Source organism: Sus scrofa, chromosome 13, assembly GCF_054392235.1.
Source record: "Sus scrofa isolate SSC_HxYL_T2T_F1_AM1 chromosome 13, Sscrofa_HxYL_maternal_Yorkshire_Landrace_v2.0, whole genome shotgun sequence".
NCBI lineage: Eukaryota > Metazoa > Chordata > Mammalia > Artiodactyla > Suidae > Sus > Sus scrofa.
Genome location: NC_139395.1, coordinates 163,517,893 through 163,532,198, shown reverse-complemented (window position 1 = coordinate 163,532,198; position 14,306 = coordinate 163,517,893). Strand labels below are relative to the sequence as shown.

The following is a 14,306-nucleotide window of genomic DNA, read 5'->3' as shown; positions in this document are numbered from 1 at the left end:
CTTAATAATAACTGATAGGAAGTACTTGAAAATCTAGTATAGTGCCATGTTATAGGGGAGGACAGTGATCAGCGGATTTAGCTACCACAGACCCCACCCATTAAAATATATTTAACTTTAAATCTGTACCAAATCAAAGAGGCAAATTCTGTCACCTAAGAAACATTGGCTAGCATGACTTTCACTCACTAAATGACTAACAAATATATATTAAGTACATATTACCATGTGCCAGTGATTTGTTATAGATGTTGTAGATACATGGTTAAACAAAATTGACTTTCTCTGAAGATAGGTGTAGCCAAACAAAATCATAGTATTTCTGTCGTTTACACAGAAACACTAAGGGGGGGGCTTTATGTACCATATAAGAATAATCTTACATCCAAATACACTTCTATCTGAATCACTGAGAACATGTTTTATCAAGGACACCATGTTAAGTGATAAACAAGCTATGCAGTGTACATGTAACCAAAGAGTACAAATGACAATATAAGCATTAGGCAGATTTAGTAGCATGTAAACAAAACTTGCTGTTAAAGGACAGTGAATGATCCATGACTGTCTCATCACAGTGAGACTCAGGCATTCCCATTTTACAGACAAGGAAGCAGAGAGGATGTATTTGTGTAAGATCATTCAACTACCATATGCTGGGCCAAAATGTTTCCAAAGAAAGACACTGTACCTTTTCACCTCAGGCCATGTCCCAATAGCGTTTTACTCCTTTCTTCTCATTATCCCCAAATTTCTTTACACTTGTCCTTATGGACAAATTATTCTGAGCAAATATTAGTTACTTACACAAATCAACATAAATTATAGACACCAACTCAAACATAAAATATTGTTAGGATTTCTGAGGTTATGTGAAGTTAAATATCACTTGAAGTAAGTTTAGTTCCCCATATTTTTTCAGCTTTAAAATACAAACTAATCCATGCTAAAGAATATCCTCCTAGACATTTCATGGCCAGTCTAAGCAGCTGCTCCTTAAAGTTCTAAGTATCTGTTATTGGTTCCCAGAGCCATTGGCTCGACCCAGACTCTCAGCCCTTGGTTTTTGTTATAAAACCTGGAATAATCACTCCTCCATCTTTTCTTTAACCTCCAATTTCCCAAACCAGACAGCTATTATCTTCCATCAGCAAGTCCATGTTGACCTCTTGTTTGCATCTTGTTTTAAATTTCAGGATGTCTTCTGCCAAAACATTTCATTTTTTTTTTTCACATTACAGGTCAGTAGTTCTCACACACTAGGGCTTGTTAAAATAGATTTCTGGACCTCATCCCCAGGGTTTCTGACTCTGTAGGTCTAGGGTGGAGCTTGATAACTTGCATTTCTAACAAGTTCCCAGGAGATGCTGATGCTGGAGGTCCAGAGACCAGACTGCCCTTTGAGAACCACTGTTCTATTTCAGTGATGCTCAATCCTTGCTACATATTAGAGTCCTCTGAACATATTTTTAAAATGGAGTTATCCAATTTCTCCAGAGATTCAGAGTCAAATGTTAGACTAGGGTAGGGCCCAAGCACTATCTTTTAAAATTTTTCTTGATCTATGAGAATAGGTAAAAATTTTAAATTGTGACAATAACAAAATGCTGACCAAGATGCAGAAAAACCCGATCTCTCAAACTTTGCTGATGGGGTCATAAAAACTACAGCCATGATGGAAAATGATTTGATAGTTTCTTAAAAAAACTAAACACACACTTACCATATGATCCAGTCATTGCATTCCTGAGCATTTATCTCGGAGAAATTAACACATATTCACACAAATACCTCTGCATGACAGTTCACAACAGTTTTATTTGTAATAGCCAAAAAGTGGAAATAACCAAAATATCTTTCAAAAAGAGAATGGTTAAACAAACAGTGGTATGTGTACATCTAGGAATACTACTCAGCAATTGAAGAGAATGAACTATTCATACAGGAAACATCTTGAATAGATCTCAAGGGCATTACGCCAAGGTTGTTTTTTTTTTTTTTTAATCTCAAAAAGCTACACATTGTATGATTCCATTTATACCACACTTTTGAAATGAAAAAATTATAGAGATGGAAAACATTAGTAAGGTCAGGAGTTCAAATGGTAAGGGGGTGACAATGACTGTAAAAGGGGTTGCACTAAGATCTTTGTGAGGTGGGGTCATTCTCTATTCTATCTTGGTGGTGGTGGTTACAGGTATCAACATGTGATAAATGACAGAGAACTCTACACATGCATTATATCAATGTCAGTTTCCTGGCTTGGATACTGCACTATCATCACATAAGATGTAACCACTGAGGGGGAACTGAGTGACATGTACACTGGTCTTCTCTATATTCCTTTGCAACTTCCTGTGAATCTATTTTTTTCAAAATAAAAAGTAAAATAAAAAATTCCTCTCCCTGAGTAGCCAAGGTTTGGAAACACAAACATGGCTCTAGCTGCCCACGTAGATGCTTCTGTTTCAAGCCTCTATCGTTCTTGAGACCTCTGTGTCACTCTGCCCACACTTGGGCTCAAATCTGTGTAGATACTTCTTTTACAATTACCTGAATGACTTTTTCACATGCTGCTGTAGAGAATTAATTGGTATTATACCTGTCAGCAGAGGAAACTGGGCAATATCTATCAAGACCCTTAAAAACATCTACATCCTTTCACCCAGTATTTCCCATCCTAGCAATCTATCCATAGGAAAACACCAGAGATGCAGTCAAAAGAGTTACCACAGTTCTAGTCCCAATAGCAAAAACTGAATGCAAACTAAGTAGCTAAACAAATGTAAACATATCCATATGCTAAAACAGGCATGCTTTTAAAATACAGGTATAAGTATTTGATAAATCTTATAAAGAAGGATACCAAAAACTGTATGTAGATTTTGTCCTCAGTTACATTAGTTTGTATTTGCAATGAAAACCTGCTAAAATGTAAATGGAAATAATTTTGAGTGATTGGATTATAAGTGCTTTTGGATTTTCTTTTTTTAAGTTTTCCCAAATTTTCTAATTTCATAAGAAGAGTATGAACTTTTACGATTAAAATAGTGCTTTCCAAGCCAGACAGTGCTTCAGAGTCACCTCTACAGGCTTTCAGAATGCTTAAAAAGAAAACCTTGTCCCTAAACATATACTTAAACACAATCTACTTCTGTCCACACTTGATCTCAGGCTCTCTTGTAAACTTCTGGATTCTCCCAACTAACTGCAAAGTCAGACTCTTTTTCCAAACGTATAGGGACTGGCTTTCATGCTGGCTCCAACTGCTTATCCCACCCAGCCTTTAGTCTGCATCATTACCATTCTGCCATTGGATATTACCACAGTATTTTCTCCCTCCACCCCCTCACATGTGAAAGTACCAGAGCCATTTAAAACAGACAAAGGGAACATAATTTCTGCTTATATCTAATTAGAAATGTTCCAGAAACACTTAGAAATAGTCCTATAGCTCTTGGCTGCCAATAAAATTCCTTTAAATGAATACTTTCAACGTTTATGATTTGGAAATACATTTTTAAGGGCCTTCGTATTTTATTATCAATTTCTTTTTCTGTAATTAAGTTTCTTTTTTTTCCTTTTCTTTTTCTTTCTTTTTTTTTTTTTTTAAGAATAAACAGTCAATTTTATTGTGCTCAGACTAGGAATCCATGGGTCTTGCGGTCCTCTATGAATCTGTCAATCTTCTCTATGTTCTTTCCGGTCTGCGTCTGTAGCCTCACAAGCTGTTTCTTCTTCCGGTAATGGGTCTTGGCCTTCTCCTTCCTCTTCACCTCCAGGGTGGCTGTTACTGCCTGGTACTCCTAGCCAACCTCATGAGCCAGGCACCCCAGATAGGCAAACTTCTGCATAGGCTTCAGACACACCACCTTGAGGGCTAGAGGAAACACCATCTGCCTTTTCTTGTCATAGCATGGAGGCATCCCATCAAACACCTTGAAGTGGTCCAGGGCGGCCTGGCCTAGCTTGGTCTTGTGCAGCAGCATGCCTCACACCATCCACCAGAAGATGTGGCTGGGGTCTGGGAAGCAGTAAGGGCCTCCGGACAGGTTGGTGTCGACCCTCTTGTGAAGGAAGGCCAGGTACTTAAGTTTGTTTTTGCAGAAATTGCCAGAAATGCTGATGCCCTCACAGGGCACAACTACCACCTTCCAGCCCAGAAGCACCTGCTTGGCTATGATGGCTGCCAGGCAGCCCAGGAGATAGCCAGCCTCAGCCATGGAGCACCAGCACCTGCTGCCCTTCCACCATCTTTGGCAGTCACCTGGGAAAATGTAATTAAGTTTCTTTCTGGCAGCTTGAACTTGTCTAATGAAGGGCTTGACTAACAAAAAGTGTTTTTGTTTTACTTTTCCTGGATTCGAGTTTTATTTTTAAAAAGGCACAAAATGAAGTTATCCTTATCTCTCTGATTGTATTCTACCCATCAAAACATTTATATAAATCTAATTAAAATATGAGGAAGTATTTTTATGGTGCTTGATTTTATAGCATTCCCTGGGGTTCTTCTAAATGTCCTCCCTTGTGTATTTTCTAGATTGTAGATCACCACGGTGCTGTCCTTCACACTGCCTCATTCATTTGAATAATCTAAAGATCTTCCAGTAATTATAGCTCAGAGATATGCTTTCTGTTGGAGTTTACAGCATTGCAAGTCTGAATCTCTTATGTTAACCCTTTGAGAAAGTGTTACAGAGTAACTATAACCACTGGAGTCCCAAATTCTAGTTCAACGCTCACATTCACTGTGTCACCCTGGCAGATAAGAAATGTCAGTGATTTCATGTGTAAATTGAAAACAAGGAACCAGATGATTTCTAAAAGCTGGTTGATGGATTCCATCCTGTTTTCTGAACTTTTTACACTTAACTCTATAAAGATATAGGACAACTGGACTACTGCTATTACAATCCATTTCCTAGCAGCAGCAATCTTGAGATCTTAATACTATTACTTTATGAAGTGAGATCAAATAAGGGACACCTGGCTTCAGATACCAAAGCCTGCTTCCTAATTATCAAGGCTAAAATGCATAGAAACATGCACTTAAATTATAACTTAAGTTCAAATTTCCTCAAATCAGGTGCATAAATCTTGGATAGATTTACACTAGAGTCAGAGGAACAATCTTGAGTTAGTTTTGGGCTGATGGGAGAATCCATTTTCTGCTTAATTTCAAGATTCCAGTGGACCCCCCCTCAGTACCACCACCATCTAATTTTACCTGAACAAAGGTGTTATCTATTGAATTATGTCTTCCCAATTCCAAATTCATACATTAAATTCCTATCTCCCAGTACTTCAGAATATGACCTTATTTGGAAATAGGGCCACTGCAGCCATCATTAGTTAAGATGAAGTCATCAGGGTTGGTCTTAATACACTTTGACCAGAATCCTTTTTAAAAGGGAATATTAGTTACAGAGACATACACATAGGAAAACATATGTGAAAATGAAGGTAGAGATTGAAGATGAAGCACAGAAATGCCTCTGTAGGCCAAGGAATGCCCCCAAATTACCAGCAAAACAGAAGCCAGGCAAGAAACATGGAACAGATTCTTTTTCACAACCCTCAGAAATAACCAACTCTGCTAACACCTACATCTTGGGACTTCTCCCTCCAGGACTGTGGAACAATAAATTTCTATTGCTTAAGTCACCTGGTTTGTGATATTTATTATGGCAGCCGTAGCAAACTGAGCAACACCAAGAGCCCTTCTTCTTCCATTCATTATTTGGGTATCCTTATCTTTACTCCTTCCCTCTATATGCACCCTAGAAAGAGTCATACAATTTCCCCTGGCCTCTAAATTCTGAGCCTTGATCAGCACATTAGTCCTTCTTTCTCAATGTTTTATCATTAAAAACTTGGCCTTACCAAACCCTCTCCTTTAAACATTCTGACATTTGCATCTTCCAAATTACTTTTTGTGGTGTAAGAATCTACTAAGACTATTATCCCATTAGACCTATGCCTACAGTTGTCTCTTTCTTAGTATCAGCATTTTAATTTTCCAATTTAAGAATTATTATAAGCCACACAAGTATTTAGGACATTATTTTATAGGAACATTTGTCTATCTAGAAATATTCAGATCCACTTCTGAAGATAACCACTCAGATTTTTAAAAAGAATGTACCACATTTTCCTGAGGCAATTCCAAAAGAAGAAAATAAATACATAGTGGGCCTTATTTAATACTTATAACAAGTAGTTTTAAAAGCAAATTTACATGTATTACCTCATTTAATCCTCACAACAAAATATTAAGTGGGTTCTATTATTATCCTGAAGAAAGTGAAGTACAGAGATCCAGCAATTTACTTATGCTCATACAGTTGGTTAATGTTATAATCAGGATGAAAAGAAAGATTTACTAAGTACCTACTACATATGCAACACTGTGTTATCTGGTTATCCTTTAGTTGCTCTTAATTTTTGGTAACTTTGACCCAAACTGTGTATTTAAGGCATTTTTATCTTTTTCCAGATCACACAACTGAGGCTTGGAGAGTTTATACAATATATCTTATTCACATTGCTAGTAATTTGGGGGACAATATTTGAGCCCATGGGCAATGTCTTTGGAATAAGTGTTTAGGCTCCCAAGTTAATTATATTGATCAGTCTCACTGTATCTTCATAAAGCTGTAAATCTGTATTTGTTTTGTTTGTTTGTTTGGCCCTGCTCACAGCATGCAGAATTTCCCAGGCCAGGGATCAAACCCACACCACAGCAATGACAATGCTGGGTCCTTAACTGCTAGGCCACCAGGGAACTCAATCTTTCCTTTTTCTTAATCTTTCCACTAGTGTCACTCCCATAAGCATAGTCCCAAATAGTGCTTTACAACAAAGGTGATCTCTACAAAAGGCAAAGAGAAGGACAGCTTCATCCATAGTCAAGCAGCTCTTCTTCAAAGTTCACTTACTGCTTTCCTTCTCTTGGCTTTTATCCTGATTCTAGGCATCATACTTATTTTTTTCTGATTCCTTGTAACCCAATTCAATTTGAATCATGTATTGAGAAAGTAGGCCCCCAACTTGATTTCTTCATTCCAGTATGTTCCTTAATGGTCTGAAATTTCTTCTAAATATCAGTGATTAATATCATTTTTGCTGGTGATGGCAAATATTCACTCATTTTCAATCATTAGAGGTACAAAGGTTTCTAAAATTCCTTAGGAGGCTTCTGTTGATAACACTCTGCAGTAGACATAGTGCACATTCTTTCTGTCCTCTCCTTCTGCATAGATGGAGTGAAAAACGTCCCCACCATTAAAGAAATTTGGTCTCAGAAAGAAACATAATAATACACTTGGACACCAGAGAGAGCAGAAGCAGCCAAGGGTCTGATTACTCTACACAGGATACAAAGTAGGGAGTGGAAATATTGTACCACTTCTTTACAATGCCAACTGTTTTAAAATATAGGGTATTAATAGAAAACCTGAGTTATAATAAGGCCAATAGATCAGGAAGTGATTGCCACTGAAAAGATAGCTTATTGCTCACAATTCCTAAGAGGAAGGGGCACACTAAACCATGCAGAACCACATGGGGAAGCCGCAGGGTTGGTTGAGAGGTAGAGGGAGAGGGAGGAACTGTGGGTTAGGGCCTTTATTGTGGTTTTCATGAGGGAAAGGGGGTAACACAAGGTAAGCAGTCTTAGCATCAGGCTCTGAGGCATAGGGGCTACACTTAACTATTTGGTCCGTGGGAGAATTAGGGCAGGTGGATAGTAGTCCAGAGTGTGAGACCTCAATAAAGAGACTTTGGACTGGTTTGTTTGTATTTGAAAAGAGACTCTGGACTGGTTTGTTTGTATTTGAAAAGTATACTCACAGGTGAATTGTTTACTGTTTTTAGCTATTGGCTAACCCTGGGAGGCAGATGTTCCTCCAAGGCCCCAGATGTCAAAGCATCAGAATAAAGAAAATAAAAGACATGGTTAATATACCAACTAGATGAAAAATGAGCTGTTGAATGGTGGGAATTTTTCATTTTTCATTAATTTTAAATGTTTTATCCTTATTAATTATAATTTGTGCATGTGTTTTTATTTTGATATTTTATATTTTAAAAGAAAAAACTTTTTTGAACAAAGAAACTCTTAGGAATTACTAGGTAGATGCAGATACTGCTTTAAAAAACACTGAAAATCACAGTATAAGAACATTTATTTAATAAATTCATCATATACTGCACCACTGCAATGTTTGAGCATGATATGCAACTATGAAAATTGTATGGTCCATTTTTTAGGCTATATGAAATCATTGGTTACTGTATTGCATAGTAATTGCCATGAGAGTAAATATTTGGTTTAAATGCTTGAGGGTTGAATTGCATTAACTGAGACTTTCTGAGATGATTTTGTGGGCAATGAAAAAAAAATAGTCTTGATTCCAGAGAATCTGGTCCTGCCCCACCCTAGCCCCAGCTCCTAACCCCAGTCCTCTTCCTTGCTGTCAGGGAAGTTTTCCTGACAATGCTACTGCCCCCAGGGTTGCCACTCAGATGGAGCCAGAAAATACAAGGCAAAAAAGAAGTTAAACTCCATGTGTTTGAGGAAGAAAAGGGCTTCTTTTGTGGTCTATGTGGGCACTGTACTTTAAGTACTTCTCTTCAGGCTCCACAATCCACATTACTGCTTAAAATTTTCTATTTTAGGAACCCGGAGCAGACTCACCAAGGAACCAAATGGCAGAAGCTAATTGCCAGCCAGTGCTCCCCACCACCACCTGCTCCTTTTCTACATCCTGGAAGAGAGTTTATGCCCACTGACCTCAGCTGTATTTCTCTCTCTTTCCTTGACTTGAACTAATCTAAAATTTCTCCTAAATGTAACATTTTATTCACCTAGAATTTTAGGGATGTTTCTGAAAGAAAGAAAAGCACATGACCACTTGTAAGCTTCTAGACGTGGTTACGCTTATCACAGCCTGGAAAATATTATGTACTACTTAGAACCACAGATTACACTTCAAAGGAAGAGATTCCAAAGGACACACACAAAAAAACAAATATACATTTGTATCAAAGAGTTTCATACTTAGAAGTCAGATAACTGGGCTCAAGTGCTAATACATAGCAGATTAATGGGCAAATCTATTACCCACCCTTGCTCTCTCTTCCTCATCTGTAAAGTAGGGGAAACAATCACCTCCCCATTGTGATAATTAAGGTAAAGCATAGTTAATTACTATCTACACTGTAATGAGCTGGGAGAAAATGCCCCCCAAGGTGACCCTTACCAGGTTCTGCTTTACTCAAAGCTATTCTCTGGCCAAAATCTTTAAGAGGAAAGGGTCTGGATATTTGTTTTTGATAGAACTGAACAAGTCAAGGTACAAGGCCAACATTCATAAGCAATAATGGGTACAGGCAGCTCTGAAGAAATAGATTGCACAGTGAGAGTTTTAATAAAAAAAGGGAAGTTGTATCACTGAGGCAGCTGGGAAGCAAGGAAGGAGAACAGGGAACTGGTCCAGGTTGTGAAGATGTAACCAAGAGTTGGACCCCTGTATTTTCCCAGCAATGCTATATAATGTAAGTAAGGTGTAAGGAGTTCCCTTCACACTAAAGATTTTGTTTTTTTGTTCACCTCATCTGCCCAGAAAAACTCAAAGTGCTATGCTAAGCATTGTTTCCAATAAATAAATCTCTTATAAATATTTAAAAGAAATCACCATAGTGTGCCTTAATATAGCAGTACACATATCAAAGGAAAATTCTGCAATCACAAATATAAAAAAAATATGTTTTTAGCTCCAAGTCCTCCAGAACTATCTAAGAACTCTAGCTTTAAATACATTCTATCAATTTCTGGGACAAAAGTCCCATTACAAAAACACATACTGTATTCTTTAAAACAGAGACATCATTCAACCAAAGAAATGAGTTACTTCAAAAAAGGTAGATCATTGACATGGAAAGCTGATATTCACAGACCACAGACAAATAACTGCACATAACTAGTATATTAACTAGATGTATATATAATCACATATATACAGATTAGATATAGAATTTCATAAAAATCTAAAAATTAAGGTACAGTTGACCCTTCAACAACATGGGTTTAAACTTCAAGGGTCTACTTATATGTGGATCTTTTTCTTTTTTTCTTTATTGCTTTTTAGGGTCGCACCCATAGCATATGGAGGTTCCCCAGGCTAGGGGTTGGTCAAACTGGAGCTATAAATGTTGGCCTACGTCACAGCCACAGCAATGTCAGATCCGAGCCACGTCTGTGACCTACGCCACAGCTCACGGCAAAGCCAGATCCTTAACTCACTGGGTGAGGTCAGTGATTGAACCTTTGTCCTCATGGATGCTAGTCAGATTTGTTTCTGCTGAGCAGTGGGAACTCTCCACAGATTTTTTTCAATAGTAAAGACTACAGTACCACACAAATGAATCCACGGATAGAGAGAGCCAAGTAAAAATTATATTTAGATTTACTTCAGCATTGTTCAATAGTCAGTTCCATATATTTTGAATGTAATACTAAGATAATACATTCCATTTAAAGACGTTTGGACAGGCATTAGAACAATCTGCCTGAGAAAAGGCAGCAGTAACTATTCTTAAGACAATTTATAGCCCATATTTTCTGATTCATTGAATATACAGTCTTGTTAATATGGTGAGAAATTAGACAAATCTATGTTCCCTTAAAGCAGATGATTGTCTGAAACTAATTACTAGGTCAAGTGTTTGTGTAATTGTTGTAAACATTTCTTATAAATTAGTCATTTTTCCACATTATAAAACCATTTGAGACTTAAATTTTCAGGTTTCCGTCCCCTGATTGGCAAGTTATTTACCAAAACAAAACTCCCAAATCACTGTACACTATAATTAAATGCCTGCATATGCTTTGAAGATAAAGCAATGATTACAAATTATTCAAAAGCGTTATTTTAGGAGTAAGTCCAACAAATAGACTGAGTGGATGTGCAGGTGTTTCAGGTAGAGATATGCCTCTTTTCCTCCCCTGCAATAACAGCTGTAATGAGTAAAGCCAGTTCTAAACTCTTGTTATTCTGGAAAAGGCCAAAAGGAAGAGCTGATAGTTCCTTGAAATATAAAGATATTTAGAGATTTTGCTGGTTCTATTATCTATAGTTGTCTTTTCTTTCTCTTCTCCTCCTCTTTCCCTTCCTCTGAATAGGCTGGCATGACTGGAAAAATATAGGAATTTTTGCCAATGAGGAATTCTTAAAGTTGGTGAATAAATATTCAGTATTAATGTCATTAATGCTTTCATTCACTTATTTATCCATCTATTCATTCAGTCACAAAATATTTATTGAAAAACTCTTATAAGTACAAAATTACTGAGTGCCAAAAGATTTTTTATCTCAATCAATTCACACTCTAGTAGGCACAAAAGTGAGGACTATAATCTGGTTATTATCTGTGAGATTTACAAGTACAGGAAAAATGTTAACAAAAGCTTAAAAAAACACCTTAATACTTAATTATTTTTGGTATACAATTTTATGACCCGTGGGTGTTAAAAAAAATCCACTTGCATAGGAGACAGCAATGGTGTGGATCAGGATGAATGATGAGTCTCCTTTATCTGATAGAAATTATAAACAAACAATCGTTGTTAGGCTTGCTATGCCTTCCATTCCATCTCCATCCCTCAAATGGCTGATATGAAAGGGATTTTTATATTAAGTAGAAAAGCACCCTCTTTCTCTCTTCTGGTAGCTGGGTTTTCTAGCTTTAGAGATAATATTTCAAAAGTAAAATTAAGAACTTTCAATGTAAGTTTAAAAAAATAACACAAAACGAAAAACAAACAAACCCTATTTACCAAAGCAATCATTCTAGAAATTTGAAATCACTCAGAAAGGGATTTTTTTTAGTATCAATTTTCCACTATCCAATGTGGGGGGGGGGGGAAGCTAGAGAAATATAAACAACTTTCAAGTTCATTTCTGAATTACTGAGTATGTATTTTATTTGCGAGATTTAAAAATCATTGCCAAATCAATGTAACAAATACAATACTGTATATCTTTCTTGTTAAAATTATGAACCTAAATTTTCCTTTAATTTGCTGATGTGGTATAACTTAACAAGAGATTTGACCTCCTATTGCTAAAAATGGTTTTAGAAAGATGAAAGATATCATTTTCAAAAACTTGGGCTCTGGCTTCCTAAAAGTAATACTCCCTACTTGTCCTTATACAGATGTTATATAAATGTGGAATGATAAAAGGATCAGAGATGGAGTAGGGACTATGGATTTGGGATTATGTAAAGAACAGTGATTATCTGGAACACAAGAAGATAGAGGTATGAGGAAAGGGAGAAAGTGCATTACCCTGGGCATTTAATTTCCATTTGGAAGAAGAAAACAGATCCATCATGTGTCAGGCCCTATCATAATCTTATTTAATGTTTGCGGCAACTGTGTGGGAGAGTGTATTTCCACATTCTACAAATTAAAGAACTAGTCTTAAATAGAATATCCAGGAGTTCCCGTCGTGGCGCAGTGGTTAACGAATCCGACTAGGAACCATGAGGTTGCGGGTTCGGTCCCTGCCCTTGCTCAGTGGGTTAACGATCCGGCATTGCCGTGAGCTGTGGTGTAGGTTGCAGACGTGGCTCGGATCCTGCGTTGCTGTGGCTCTGGCATAGGCTGGTGGCTACAGCTCCGATTCAACCCCTAGCCTGGGAACCTCCATATGCCGCGGGAGCGGCCCAAGAAATAGCAACAACAACAAAAGACAAAAAGACAAAAGACAAAAAAAAAAAAATATATATATATATATATAAAAAAAAATAGAATATCCAAGATACCATAGTGACCAACCTGGGAATGGAATCCACATCTATATGATTCTAGAACCTGCCTCCATTTCCTTCTGGATACATCAAGGGATAAGAACAGATTATTCCAGAAAACAGGAACCATTTGCATGATGGTACCAGGAGACTTTGAACAAGGTACAAAAATATAATTTATTCTTCAATGACTCAGTGATGTTTAAGCAAAATACTGCTTGTTCTTTTAATTTTCTCACTGATCTTTATGTTCTAGCATGTGAACTTCCTCAATTAAGGTAACCAATGTTAAGCCATCGAAGGAGTTAATGGATTCTTATTCCAGTTTGGGTTATACAGGTAAACTTTTCTGAAACTACTCAAATAGCTCCTTGCTCTAATTATAAAATGCTTCCACATTATAAGAAAATTCTGAGATATTAATGAGTGTATACATGTGATGTCCCTTGAGTTCCTTGAAAAAAAGGACTTAGTGTAAAAGTGATGTTATTCTCTTTGGTTTCCTTTATTTGATATCTTGCCAAAACTGACAGTAGCTTGTTGATTTGGTTACTCTCCAAAAAATGAAGTCACCTTTCAATGCCTAAATAAGAACAGAGGTCAGTTAGTGATTTAAGTTCTACCTCCTGGCTTCTAGAAACAAAGAAAGATGCTTTGATTTCATTTCCATATGCGCTGTGTATGCGCTGTCATATAAACTTAATAAGAATTCAGGAAGTAGTGGTAAGAACAGGTGATGTGAGCATTAGAGAGACTGTCCTGACAAAACCTGAGAGCTACCTTCAATAATCTGGGGGGGAACAAGGGAGGAGCTGGGAAAATTGCTGTTAATGGAGCCAGCATTATTCCAAGTGAGCATATTTAACTCTATAAAATATTAACGATGTCATCAATATGCTGAACCAGATGATAAGCTCAGATGAAAAAAATGTATTTTTGACAGAGGAGAGGATTGTTGGTAAATAGATTTTAGGTGCGCTAGATTTGTTTGTATGTGGTATAATATTAATTAAAAAGGTAATCAAAAAATTCATAATTAACAAGAGATACTCCCTCCGGATCAAGAAAAGAATTTTAACTCAGTAAGTAGAGTTGTTAATTCTATTTTCTCAACTCCTCTCAGCCTCCTTTTATCCTGTTCTTTATGCTTTAAAACCAGGATCTTCAGCTTCTTTTTCTGCTGGTTTCTTTCTGTCAACATTTAAACATGACCATGTCATTTGTCTGAAACAAAGCCCTCTCAATCCCATGACCTCCTCTACTGTTTACCCAGTCTAATCTTTCATAGCCAACTTTTCCAATTTTGTGTTTTACACATAGTAAATAATATGTATTTCTCTCATGAAATAATGTTCTGCTAGTACTTCTCGCATTCTTCTAACACTTAGCACATTATATCATGATTGTTTCCATCGATAAGATGTATCAAGATTGTTCTCATCTATACATCATTCATAAACCTAGAGTTTCAAAACTGTCCTTTTGTCCTA

The 14,306-nt window shown here is 36.9% G+C and overlaps 1 pseudogene; it reads right to left on the bottom strand.

Annotated features, from left to right (window-relative positions):
• Positions 1-3,567: 3,567 nt before the first annotated feature.
• Positions 3,568-4,254, bottom strand: LOC100517610 (large ribosomal subunit protein uL13 pseudogene; annotated as a pseudogene).
• Positions 4,255-14,306: the final 10,052 nt, after the last annotated feature.